The sequence below is a fragment of the Rhinolophus hipposideros genome, assembly GCF_964194185.1.
Source record: "Rhinolophus hipposideros genome assembly, chromosome: 6".
Taxonomy (NCBI): domain Eukaryota; kingdom Metazoa; phylum Chordata; class Mammalia; order Chiroptera; family Rhinolophidae; genus Rhinolophus; species Rhinolophus hipposideros.
In genome coordinates, this window is record NC_138052.1 from 54469462 (window position 1) to 54483347 (window position 13886).

The window sequence follows — 13886 nt, forward strand, 5'->3', positions numbered from 1 at the left end:
AAGAACGTCTGTGAGGATCTCCAAGCACTTACCTCCTGCAAACTTCTCTGGGCCCACAGAGCAGAGGTAAAAAAGCAATGATGATACCTTATTGTTTGATAGCAAGAAAAATCACTGAATATCAAGACACTGGGACACAATGCCAAATTTTTCCCTACTCATTTATTTGAAAGGTGGATTTAGTTAAGGGGAAGGAGGCAAATTCTTATTTTAAACCAGTCTGTGAATAGATTTGTCAATTCTAAACATTTTGGCCTGGTTCTTTGAAGGCTATTCTCTCCAAACTTAGATAGTGTGTATGGAAAAAATACATATAAAAAATAAATGAAACTTCCATTAACCTTAAATATTACTATTAAAGCATTCATTCAGCACAAAGTGAGTATTATGGCATAATAAAGAGATTCGAAGACAGAAAGATAGGAGATGAAATTCCAATTCTCTTATATACTAGGTGGCTTTGGTGAGTCTCTCAGCTTCTCTGAATGTCAGTTTATTTTTTTAAGCATTTTTTTTTAATGCTGATAATAGTATATTTCAGAGTAACTCTGAGGTTCAAATATTAGCTAGTCAACTCCTAGCTTGTTCTGTGTCTTATGGGTGATTAGCTAAAATTAGAACTGCTTTCCCCTTGAGATTAGTTAGACACAGGTAAACATTTTCTGTTTACCTAACTGAGATTTTCCCGTTACAAAATCCCAACTGTAAATTACCCCACCTGTAACTTGTCTACTCCTTCCTTTCAAAGACTAAGGCAAAACCATTCTGTAGAGAAACACTCTGATCTTGGGGTACTCTCCCTACTACAATAGCCTGAATAAAATCAATTTCCTTACTTTGTTGTTTTTTGTCTTTGATATCATATATGTAGACGTGGCTGGTACATAATTGGTCCTCAGCAATTGGAAGCTTTCATTAAGTACCTTCTAAAATCGACACTCTGAGTATAACCTACAGAGGGCACAGAGATGTAGGAATGTATCTTTTACATTGGCATCTGCTGGATCTAGTAATTCCACACATTTATGACATTAATATCTTATTTTTGTTAAGTTTTCCTGACTGACATGATGATAAGCTAATTTAGATCAGTAAATAACATGAATTAACTCACAAACTATTTTAACATGAATGTTTTAGTCATCTATTCATAAAAACTATGGAGTTGAATTTTAATATGCATACCAATTCTTTAAGACTTCATTGAGATGGCCCCATCTCCATAAAGCCTTCTCTAATTTCTGTGTTCAGGAATGTTAACTAGTCTCTGTAGCTCAGTTTGCATTTTTCTGTTCTTTTCTAACACCCTCTTTCATATTATGCTCTACATTAGTCTGAGTCGTACACATGTCTGATTTTCTCCCTAGATTTTATGTTGCTTGAAAATAGGTACTGTGTCTTATTCTCTCTGGCAAAAGAGATATTGTGTTAGGCAAAGGAGATATTCAATTAGTGTTTGCTGACTTGAGACTTATAATCTCTTTGAGGCCTTGGATCATACTAACCAGGAAGTGTGCTATGACTACTTCTTCATAAAATGGCGAAGTCAAGAGAAGACTAAGTAATCAAGACAGGATAATAGAGAAGGGGATAAAAAAGGGTGTAAAAAAATAGCTAACACCACACTGAAAAATCTAACAACGTAAAATTACACAGGAAACAAAAGGGTGTTGAATAACTTTCAAATAGAGAACATATTCCATCTCTACAATCTTCAGTACACAAAGGTTTGGATAAGGCAGACTACAGTCAAGGTCTTTAGAAATTTCACCTACACTGAGAAGTCAGAATCAGGAAGTGATAATAATGGTAAACTGTGATACACAATGTTCCTTTCAACAGCAGGTCACCAGTGGAATGCTGATAAATGTTAAGAACTTACTTTGGAGGAGAGGGAGTCCTGATTTGTAGCACTGCCAATTTCTGTGGTATAAATATTTATGTCATGGTTGATATTAAGCTACCCACATATTATTAACGTAAGTTTAAGAAGAGATGCACACAATTGGCTCTCCCAAGCCAGTGAGAGTTGGTTTCATTTCTTCTCCCCTTTCTCCCTTTATTTCCTTCCAATAGAGAGGAACAAAGCTATGGCAGGTCTAGAGCAGAGAGTAGCCAAGGAAAGGGCTCCACATGGAGGTTTGCTCCTCAGTTTCCCCTTTGGGACTGTGTTTTGAGACAATGGATCATCTCCAATTTATACCCTCCATCTCACTTTTCAGTGCAACCTGAAAATCTAAAAATCACTTCAGAAATAAAATTAAAACCTACCATCTTCTTTTAGGTCACTGATGAAAATAAGAAGACTTACTTTATGATAAATGTTATTCTCAGTTTGACAAAATGATACGAGTTTAGCCTCTTCGACTCTTACAGAAACTATAAAATTACATATGAAAAAGACTAAAGCCACTGAATTATCATGATTTTTAGCCTCTCCACTGTTAATGCCAAGCTGTAATTTTCTTACTACAAGTTACAGCTCATCAGTTGAGCCAACATTTGCTTATTAGAAATCTATTTGTTTTATCTTAACACAAAATATGCTGCAATAAAATGAAAAAAATGTAGCATGGTTCTGAGCACTTATGCAAATTTATAAGGGCTCAAAGACATGGCTAAGAACCAATCAGATCTCAAGATGCACAATAATTAATAAAAATGTAACATAATAGCCCATCCCTAGAACTTGCTCAGGGTCAGCACTATCAGATGCATCATCACCCTGCTATCTTTCAGCCCAGCTTGGGCTGGTGTAAACCAAGAGCTCATGGAGTGTCCTGGATTTACGAGGTCAAACAATTAAGTTCGCGAACTTATGCTAGAAAAAGTGCTACATACCTCATTGCTGAATATCACTATGGTCACCTTCGAAGTACTCCCCTTGGGAAGCTATGCACCGATGCCAGTGCCTAGTCACCCTTCAAAGCAATTTTGGAACTCTTTCTGGAATGGCCATCAGAGCTGTCGTTGTATTACCCTTGATGTCCTGAACGTCATCAAAATGTCTTCTATTCAATATTTCCTTTATTTTCGGGTAAAGAAAGAAGTCATTGGTGGCCAGATCATGTGAGTAGGGAGGGTGTTCCAATACAGTCATTTCTTTACTGGCTAAAAACTCCCTTATAGACAGTGTCGTGTGAGCTGGTGCATTGTCGTGATGCAAGAGCCATGAACGGTGGGCAAAAAGTTCAGGTCGTCTAACTTTTTTATGCATCTTTTTCAGCACTTCTAAATAGTAAACTTGGCTGACGGTTTGTCCAGTTGGTACAAATTCATAATGAATAATCCCTTTGATATCAAAAAAGTTAGCAACATTGTTTCAACAAGTTCATGAACTTAAGTCAGACCTTTGTATCTTCGAGGATTTGCAGATGCAATTCAACTTTTTACAGCACATACTTTATGGCATTTAATGACACTGGAAAATCCCTAAGAAAATCTTCCTGGAATAACTCAGAGAGGTACTAAAGTTAAAAGTGAACCTTACTTTCTAAGTTTAGGCTAGACTAGAATAGAATGGCTTGGGAGGGTATCCTCCCAGGAAAGTTTAAAGAAGCTATTTTGGTTCAACCCCATATTTTAGGATCTTGCAGCAGTCATTCATACTCTTATCGTGTGTTTTCAGAACCTTGTATCATTTTAAGCTACATATATCAGAGTAAGAATTTTTAATCACAACTAGTTGGATAATCTTTCTGTGTCCCCACTTATACAACTGCCACACTGGAGTGTGGTCTGGCATGATTCTCTATAACTGGCATTGTCAACTAACAAGAGAAAGAAGATTGGCCTGTACTCTGGAAGAGCAGCAGCTGTAGAAGTGTGGCTGGCAGAGCACCTGATGAAGGGACATGCCTACACAGCTGGCGCCTACTAGGGCCAGTTTGTGTATTATTACCATCATTATCGAGGCTTCCCTCAGAGCTTCAGAGGGCAGACACATGGTAAGTTCCCAAACATTTAGATTCATTTTCAGTTATTCCATTTAAAATGTAAACACCAACAACAGAATGAATTTGATATCAAAACTTAAAATGTTGACTCTTGATATTAAGAAGCTCTTGATATTAAGGAATGCACGAGGCTTAACTAGATCTTCACACTGACAATGGCTCTGGGCAAGTCTGTATTTCATCATTTAAACTGGTACAGAAAAATCAGATTTGTTGGACTGTATTTTCTAGTGTGCCTTGAGAATTTAGCTTTAAAACCATTTAAGAACTCAAGACTATATAAAGGTTTGAAACGAAAGGGAAAGTTTAATGGACAGTTGTCTTTTTTTTGAGGTGGTGTGGGGGGTTGGGGGCCAAGGAATGCACATAATCTAAACCTCGTGTCTCTATGAGGAATTCATACCTTACTAGTCTTTGTTAGAGGTGCAAAGTTCACGCCTCAATGTAAGAGCCTATAGTGGAGTGAATGTTTATGTCCCTCCAAAATTCCTATGTTGGAAATGCTACCCCCCAATGCGATGGCATTAGGAAGTGAGTTCTTTGGAAATTAGGATTAGGTGAGGTTATGAGAGTAGAATGGGATTAAAAGGCTCACAGGAGAGCTGGCTTTCTCTTTCTGCTCCCTAGCATGTGAGGGTACAGGGAGATCGGCAGTTCGCAACACAGGCTAGGGCTCTCAGCAGAATCATACCCTGCTTCCGCCTTAATTTCAGACTTCCAGCCTCCAGAACTGTGAGAGAGAAAACTTTTCATAAGCCACCCAGTCTGTGATATTTCTGTTATAACAGCCCAAATGGACTAAGAGCCCAAATGGCCAGAGTCTCATTTTCTCAGCCTTCCTTGAGGCTAAGACATGGGCACATGACTTAGTCTCAGCCAATTAGACATATCTTACCTCTCCTTTCTGCTCCCCCACTCCCACCATCCCAAATCTTGAACTAGTGATGTTAAGAGGCAGGGACAAAGGGAAACCATTTTGGAGACAAGCCCCAGGGGCCACAGTTACATCCAATCTCCAGGAGCAGGGAGACCAGCAGCGTGTCCAGTGATGGAATGCAGGTATGCAACCCCGGGCTTGGTGGCAGTGTCAGCTCTGCTCTCACCACATGGTCTCCAGGGGATGAAACCAGGCTCCGTTTCTAGCTAAGTTTTGTGGCTAGCAACTAAACCCTCTGATTACTAAAAAATAAATTCCAGTCAAAATTTTTATGTCTTAAAACAGTTGTTTGTTACACCTCCCCCAAATTAGACAACTTCTGTTTCCTTCTAAATGGGTTTTCACACACGACCTTATTTTTAAAATGAAATGGCAGCCTGGTAGTTGTTTCTATGCCTTCCTGAAGATGACCTCTCCTTAGTGCACTAGAATCAGCCTAAAGGTCTTCTGTTTCACCTCTTCTTACTCTCCCCAACTTTCATTTTTAAAAGTCTCCTTTGCCTCCAAGAAAAATTTACCTGGTCATTCCTATACCCCTTCCTTTATCCCTCTTTTCTAGGCATTTGTCATTCTTCTGCTGCCTCAACCCAATCTCAGGCACCAGTCCAACACCCTCTATCCCATCACCTGTGTTTGATTGCGCTTTTTATACTTATTCCACCCAGAGTTGTCTGGACCCTCCCTTTTTACCCCCATTTTTGTGGCCCGTCTCTATTGGGGTACTACATACTATGAACTTTCAAGGTGTAGAAGTGATTCTTCCACCACGGCATGAAGCAGATGATTCATAAGTATCTGAATATTCTAATGATAATGTTTGGTGCCTCAAACATGAGGTCTTCTGTTTTTTCAGTTCACTCTCAACACACTTGTCAATTTTTGTATGAAAACTAACTGGACCCCTGGCATACATGAAGCCTAACAAAACAAGAACAGTACTACTGAGCTAAATGAAAACTGGTAACTGGCAATAATATAGAGAAAAAACAAAGTACAGGCAAAAATTATTCCCATATACTTTGAAATTGCGCCGAGATGATGAAAGATTCAGCCTTCAAAATATTTGTCACCAAATAGCCCATCTTTGTGTGGATGTGGAATGGCCTATTAGATAGGAACCTTAGGAAAGTCGTCAATTTTCTCCAAAGAATATTGGCCTGATCCCCTAATCATAACTTTTTCTAAAGTACACTCTCTATCAAGTTTAGTTAAATATCTGGTTGAAATAGGCAATATTTGGGAAAGACTGTTTAAACGATTTCTTCTATTGTTCTAAATGTTCTAAGCAATATTTTTAAAACAGACAAAAGAATACTTTCTGGACCAGTTTTCTGTCTTCTTACGGATTCATTTTTGCTAGGTTTTATCATAAAGACTTCCGCCTTTATAGAGGAGCAGAAGTAACAAAATTCATTTTCACAGTTTCTTCAGGAGTGGCCATGTTGATATTTTCTAGTCCAGACACTCATTGCCTCTTGCATAAAACTTCACGTGACAAATGTCTTTTAGTTATGTAGCCCTGTATACAAAGAAGCTTTTGCTTTCCCTCATGGTATCTCTTTTTGTATAATAATAATTATGTAACGGACATATATTGCTTTTAACTTTGTCTACTGAGAAGTTCAAATGCAAGAATGAGGCTGACAGAAAGAACTATGAAGAAATTGATTATATTTCTTCCTCTGACCTTACTTTTCTTTACGATATTATAAGAGTGTATGTGGGTATGTATGTATGTGTATAAATATATATTTAGAAACGTGTCTGTTTACGTACATATTATGGTTCTGTTTATTTATGGTCCAGCCATTATTTTCTTATTTATTCATGCCATAAACTGCAATAAATCCTTTGTGGAAGGTAGAATATTAGTAAATATGTAAACATGTGAAATAAATATGGCCAAATGGTATGTTAGGGTGAACTTTAGCCATTATCTATTAACAGTCATTACTTAATAAGCACATACTACTCTGTGTGTGAGGCAGGTGATGAGTGGGAAGATAAGAGAGCCTAAGGGAAAGCTCCTGACCGCAAAAGCCTTGCAATCTAATTGAGATGATAGGACTGGTACATTAAGAATATAATACAATAAATATACTATAATACATTTAATTTATATATATATAATAAATTTATACATATTTATATATATAAATAAAATGTATTACATTATAGTGTGTATGTATGTATATATAGCGTATAAACACACATACACACATTTGGGTGCATATATATGGACAGGCCAAATAGTAGGATCCTTCCTGCTTAAGAGAGAAAGAAATGAAAACAGACAGAAGGCACATCTCCAAAACCACGTCACCCCAAGAGTGCAACTCCCCTCTCCTAACTGATCTCTGCAGCTCCCAGTGAGTCCTAGGCAGTCACACCTGGACTTTTTTATTGTATACTTTAAAGCATGGTAAAATTTTGTATTTATTTTAATATGACTTAGTGAGAAGTGAATTTTACTTCACAACTTAGAATGTACACACACACACAACTGAAACATCAGTTTCACAAAACACTGTTGATCCAGCCTATGTGTGACATTTTGTATATTCTACTCTGTTTTGTTCCATTTAATTTCTTAAAGCATTCTTATTATGACCCATTAAATTTAATTTAGTATAAATAGCACTGTTTTAAGGAAAAAGGAGGTTTAAACTTCTAAGGGTTAAATGTTTTAATTTTCTGAAGAAAAACTATTCTTTTAAAATCAAAGGCAATTGGGCCAACTTCAGATGGATGATACAGCATACTACTTCTATCTCATTAGTATTTGCTCAGAAATCCAACTATATAGAGTTATAATTTATGCAAATCTCCCTGAGAGGGGAAAATACATCCCCAAATTATATTCTTAGTAGGAGCACATCAACCCACACATATAAATCAAATTTCAAATGCCTTTGGTATTAGTGTCTCCAGATTCTAAATATGGGCTTGTCTTATAATTCAGCTTCTCTCTAGCCTTGGTTACAATGAACAAAAAAAAAAAAAAAGAAAAAAAGAGAAAAAAAAGATTTTTTATTATACAATTCTGAAAACTGCATCATTATTAATAAATCAGTGATGAGCTTAATCTTAGATTTCTACACAGAAAAACATATATTGTTGAGGAAAAAAATCCTGTTACATTAGCTAATATCATGGTTAATCACCCAACTTAAAAATTTCACAAGTAAAACGCTACTGTTTTTAATAACTTTGCTGAAACATTAATCAAAATTGTGAATGGAAACATTTCCAATTTGCCAACATAACCCCTTAGGCTTATTCATGCCAGAAACATCTCAGCTGGGTCTTAATATTGTCTAAGAGAAGATTAAGTAAGTTATAGGCTTTTTACCATGTCAACTCTAAAATAATACTTAATTCTTACTGTGTATTTGCAGTGCCCGATAGCATTGGACATAAAACTCTACCTTTAACAGATAGTTCTGCTCTAGCCACAATCATATCACAATTAACTTCCCAGCCTATCTATTAATATCCAACCCAATTAGAGCTTGGTGAGCTTCCGGCAGGTTTGCGACTGTGCCTCAAACCTACAATTTTAACTAATTATAGAAATTCTGGGCAAGAAGCCTTCTGAAAAGATGATCAATGTCATTCCTTTCTTTTGAAACTTTGCAACCAACCCAAACCAAGAGCTCTTCTATTTTAACTCGAAGGGAAGAAAGGATATTAGCATGAAAGATCACTCACTATGCAACTGCAACCATAGTCGGTCCATTACATGTGTGATCTCATTTAATCCTTATATCTTAATGTGTGGAATTACAACTTCCATTTTACAGAGGGGGTAATTAATGCTCAGAAAAACTACCTAAGTTGACCAAAGACAGGGAGTGCATTTTAGAGTTGGGATCTGACTATGAGACTGACTCCAACAACTAACGCTTCTCTATTATCTCTCCCAGTAGTGGGCTGCAGCTGGCCGTATAGACTCACAAGAGCTGATGGTGCACAGCTCTTCCCAACTCCACATTCCGTAATGTCACACCAATTGAAATCAACCATGGTGGGAATATGTACACTGTGCAAATAAGGACGCATTACAAATCAGGGCTTTCTTCTTCAGAGAATCATTACCTACATACAACATCTGTATTTAATGTTTCACAAATGTCACTACTGGATGTTTCCATTGGTCAATTCCTTTTCATTTTCCAAAACAAATAAGAACAAGAGTATAGGTACAATATCTTTCAGTACGCATTTCCCACATTTACTTCCTGTGTACCTTTACCAACCATTAAGAAAAACTTCGGAGTTATGTAAAAAGTTTTAATAATATAATAATCCCCATTTCTCCATCAACCAAATTTAATAATTATCGACATGCCAACCTTATTTAATTTATACTTCCCACTTCTTTTCCTTCAGAAATTTTATTTCTGAAGCTAAAGTTGACATCTTAGTATAGGATCTATCAGGTTAAATGTACACAATATAATCTATACCATAACCTAACTTATTATTGATTGTCTCAAGCTTATGAATGAGTAACTATCTACAGAACTGTGATATGCACACATTTTATATATTACTAGAAGTTTGAGCAGATCCAAATTTTGTGGGACATGAAGTGTAAACAATTAGGAATAAGCTCTCTTTTAGAAAATGGATATGAAATTACAAATACAAAATTAGACAAGAAAGTGAATATTTATTTAGGTTGAGAAAAAATCACAGCAAATTACAAATGTAAAAAGTTTAAAATATCATGAAAATCATAAAATATAAAACTAACATATTTTATTTATTTACTCCTACATTTTTTGATTGCCTACTCTTTGATTGCTTTCCCTATGATAGTGACTTTGTAATATCATTCTACAAATAAATCAGAAAGATAATTCAGTCTTTTATCGAGTATGGTTGACTAGACTGCCTTTTAATTTTCGAAAGTTGGAGTGCTTAAAAATTTGTGACTTAACACACAAACATACTCTTATCTGTAGGATTACCATGGTTTATGCCTTACTCAGGGAATTTGATAAATTCTATTTTAAGCAACTCCCATCAAAAGGAGGAAAATGTATGACTCTACACACCAGTATATTATCTGTATTTTTTTTTAATTAATTTTATTGGGGTGACAATTGTTAGTAAATTTACATAGATTTCAGGTGTACAATTCTGTATTACATCGTCTATAAATCCCATTGTGTGTTCACCACCCAGAGTCAGTTCTCCTTCCATCACCATATAAATCTGTATTTTTGATTGGAGAAAACTTGTATTGTGACTAGAGATCAACTAGAATTGAATCATCCAGTTACAAGTTTACATTTCTGGTGACTGAAAGAAAATTTACACATGTTCTACACATGTCAATCATTACTTCTCCTCTGCTGCCTAAACATTCAGGGCTGGGTACTATAGGACACATATAACACAAGCTAGCTTCTGGCCCTGCTGGATGAATCAGCTGAGTATGACATAGAGCCCAGAAGCCATCCTTTCCTGGGATGGCTGGCAATAACTTCATTACACATAGAAGCAATTGCAGACCCCATTGAGAGCCCACAGAACTCAGAGTAAATGTATCTCCAAGCCTTTGTCCTCTCTGCTCAAAGCTACCTCCAATCTTACTCAACGTGAGGAAAAGTGAAATGGAGGGAAGACGGAGTGGAAGGAACAGTGGTCTTAACTAGTTGTGGTTAAAATACCTTTAGCAAATGTTACAAAAAACATACCACCACCCAAACACACGGCTCAGACTCTCCCAGAGCCTTGGATGGGCCCATAAAGTTTAAGCTTCATTGGTTTTAATCACCACCTCACTGCTCAGCCTTTTCATTCTCAACTGTTCATCAAAACACTTTAACTTCTCAGTGAGAAACCTTTCCCAGTTCCTTGAACATGTATGTAGCTATCCTTTGACTCTTCAGCCCCATCCTCAGATGACTCCAAGTGCACACAGACAGAAGTCTACTTTCCTCACTCATCACACATTCTTTATTAAACCCTCCACATGAACGCAAAAGCATCATATTTTTGCACTGTCTTGAAAGCAATCCCTCTACGTAACGAAAGAGTGGTAATGTCAGATGCAATTTTTCTGTTATCCAAACTCTTCACTGGTGGAATCAATAATTTATATGAATTTACAGCATATAAGAAACTGTGTTTTAAAAATACAGTCTATCTATATATCTAGCCACTTTTGGCAGTAACCCAGGAGTACTACAAGTGAAAACATAACAAACTCACAGCAAATGATTTCTAGCTATTATTTGGGTTAGTACTATAGCATACTCACCAGCAAGAACAGGAACAACGTTCTATGAGTTACACTACGCTCTGCCTGTCAAGCCTGGGAGTTGCCAGCAAACATTTCAGGAAAATCTCCAGAGCTATTATTAGATCTAACTCCGACGTTCTTACCTGGCTTTCAGCCCTGCGATCTCTGACAGATGCCTTGTCGGTTACAGTGGTAGTTACGCTCGGCATCCCGACAGACAGCCTGCCCCGGGACCAGCAGCAGTAACAGATCAGAGTTTTGCAGGAGGAATTTTCAGTTTTCAAATATTTCACAAGGACAAGGTCATTCCTCATACCAGAACTTCTAGATAAGCCGTAACTTTTCCTAGTGTATCAAAAGTACTAAGAGGAAAACAAATAAGATACAAAAACAATGAAACCCACAAAAAAACCTGTCACTGAGAAAATAAGCCTTTAAATTTAGTATTAGGAACTCTCGATATCCAGAATTTACTATTAAAATTCAACACCAGCATCTCCATCAGAATCACAAAAATCATGGGTAATATTCATTTTGCACTCACTGTTCATCAGTGAGCTAAGTGCCTTATATTAAACTTTGCAGTATCCTGATTTTACATGTGAGGAGAAGACAGTGAAAGGATAATAAAATGGACCTGAGTGTAACCTGTAAGTGTAGGGTGGAGTGGGGACCAGGATTTGCCTTCAGGATCTAATTCCAGGGACAATTTGTTAACTCCTGCTCTTGCAGGAATTAGTATGCTTGAAAAACTTCTCTTGATCTTGAAATTGGAGTACTAATGAAAATTTAAATATTTATTAGTACAAGAAGGAAACATATTTATGCGTTCCCTCTCTTAATTTCTAAACCGATCTGGCATATGATGATGACATTGGGTTTTGCATATAGTTAGTCACATCACATTTAGATTTCCTGGTGTTTAAAAACAGCAGTTTTTTCATATTCAAAAATAGATTAAATCAACAACATTGGAAAATAAGTGGGTAAATCAATTACACTTAAAACAAGTAAACCTAAACCTATATCAAGCTGATAAGAAAAAAGAATTAATACACACATAAGCTGTTTTTCATAAATATTCTGTCTATATAAAGAGAGACATATATTCTAAGGACTAAAGGAATTGTAGGAAATCTTGAACCTGACACAGTAAGTTTGTTTTTGGTAGTGCTATTGGTGTGGCAGATCCGAAACAATTTTGTGTGCATTGTAAGACTGAGGAAACAAGTAAACATGGTGGTATTGTGCAGTATAAGGAGTATGAGGATTCTCACTTGAGAGAAGAGACATACAAATATGGAATGGGGGAAGGAGAGGATGATGCTGGAATCAAACTGATGATAGCAGCATAGCAGTAGCATACTGTACCGCTCTAACAGTAATATACAAACACAGGTATATGTATGTGTATATGTAGGGGTGTGTGTGTGTGTGTGTGTGTGTGTGTGCGTGCGCGCATTCTGTTATGCACTGCAAAGGCCTAGAAGTGATGACACTCCAGTAGCAATGAGCAAACTTAGTGTCCACATCTGGGTTTTAGAACTATGCCTCTTGGGACAGGAAAGTACAAGTTAAGCCTAAAGTATGTGCTTGGGCCATAGAGAATGTGAATGAACTGAAGAAGACACATCAAAAAGAAAGAAGCAAATTCTGAAAAGCTCCCACTTGTCAAATTTGGTACAATTTAAGCATCAAATAGATAATAAGAAAAGTAAATTGTAATAACATTGAACTGAAAAAATACATAGTGATACTGAAAAAAAAACTAAGGAGAGAGGGAGGAGAAGGAAAAGTGAAGCAAATTAACTAATAAATGTAAAAGTAATGACAGAAATAGAAAGTCAGGATTTTACATCCACATAATCATAACCAATTCAGGTAACAATCATAAATGGATACTAAAACACTAGCTAAAAAAATCAGGGGATATGAAAATCATACAATCTCAAAGTATCACTGTCCTGTTCATATGCAGATTATATTTGAATGAAAAAGGGAAAAACGTTTTTAAAACGGAAAGATCATGCAGACACTACTTAGCATCACCAGTAATGGAACACATAGATATCCTATGTCTTCTGAGAACACTGGAAAGGACACAGCATCACCTATGTAGATACCCAGCCAGAAATGCTTATTCTGAATCTAATCATGAAGAAATGGTCAAACAAATCCAAAATGAAAGACATTTTGCAAAGCAACTAAACTGAACTTTTCAAAAATATCAACATTGCTATGTAGAATAGCAACACCACCGTAAAAAGCTGGAGACTGGTTTAGTTTAAAGGAGACTAAAGAGAAATGACAACTAACAGAATGTATAATCCTGGCTTGAATCCCAGATTGAAAAAAGAAGAAAATGACTTTAAACGATATTATTGGGACAATGGAGAAATATAAGTAGACTGTTATATAATAGTGCTCTATTAATACTGCTCTATCAGTACTCCCTGGTATTTTGCAGAGAATGTTCTGGTTCTTAGAAAATCCATGCTGAAGCACTTAGGGGTGAAGTGTCTTGACGTCTGCAGTAATTCTCAAGGGCTTCAGCATGAGTATATATACATATATGTATATTAATGACATATAAATGTATGAACATAAATATGTGAAACATGAACAATATTCTATGTACTTTCGAGAGTAAGAGAGCTAATCCCAGTGTGGAAAAATTAATATGTTATAAAGTTAGGTAAAGGGGTATATGAGTGTTCCCTGTACTATCTTCGCAGTT

At 36.4% G+C, this 13886-nt stretch overlaps 1 protein-coding gene across 7 annotated transcripts in view; it reads right to left on the minus strand.

The window, feature by feature from the left end:
• Window positions 1–13886, minus strand: part of ZNF385B (zinc finger protein 385B) — a 387935-nt gene that overhangs the window by 145180 nt on the left and 228869 nt on the right. For 2 of the 7 annotated variants that reach the window (XM_081052529.1, XM_081052527.1), the window contains exon 1: window positions 11168–11316. The exons of the other annotated variants lie outside the window; for them this stretch is intronic. The gene's annotated coding sequence lies outside the window, so the exon portion shown is untranslated. Of the gene's footprint in view, window positions 1–11167; window positions 11317–13886 lie in introns of those variants that run through there. 7 annotated transcript variants of the gene reach the window in all.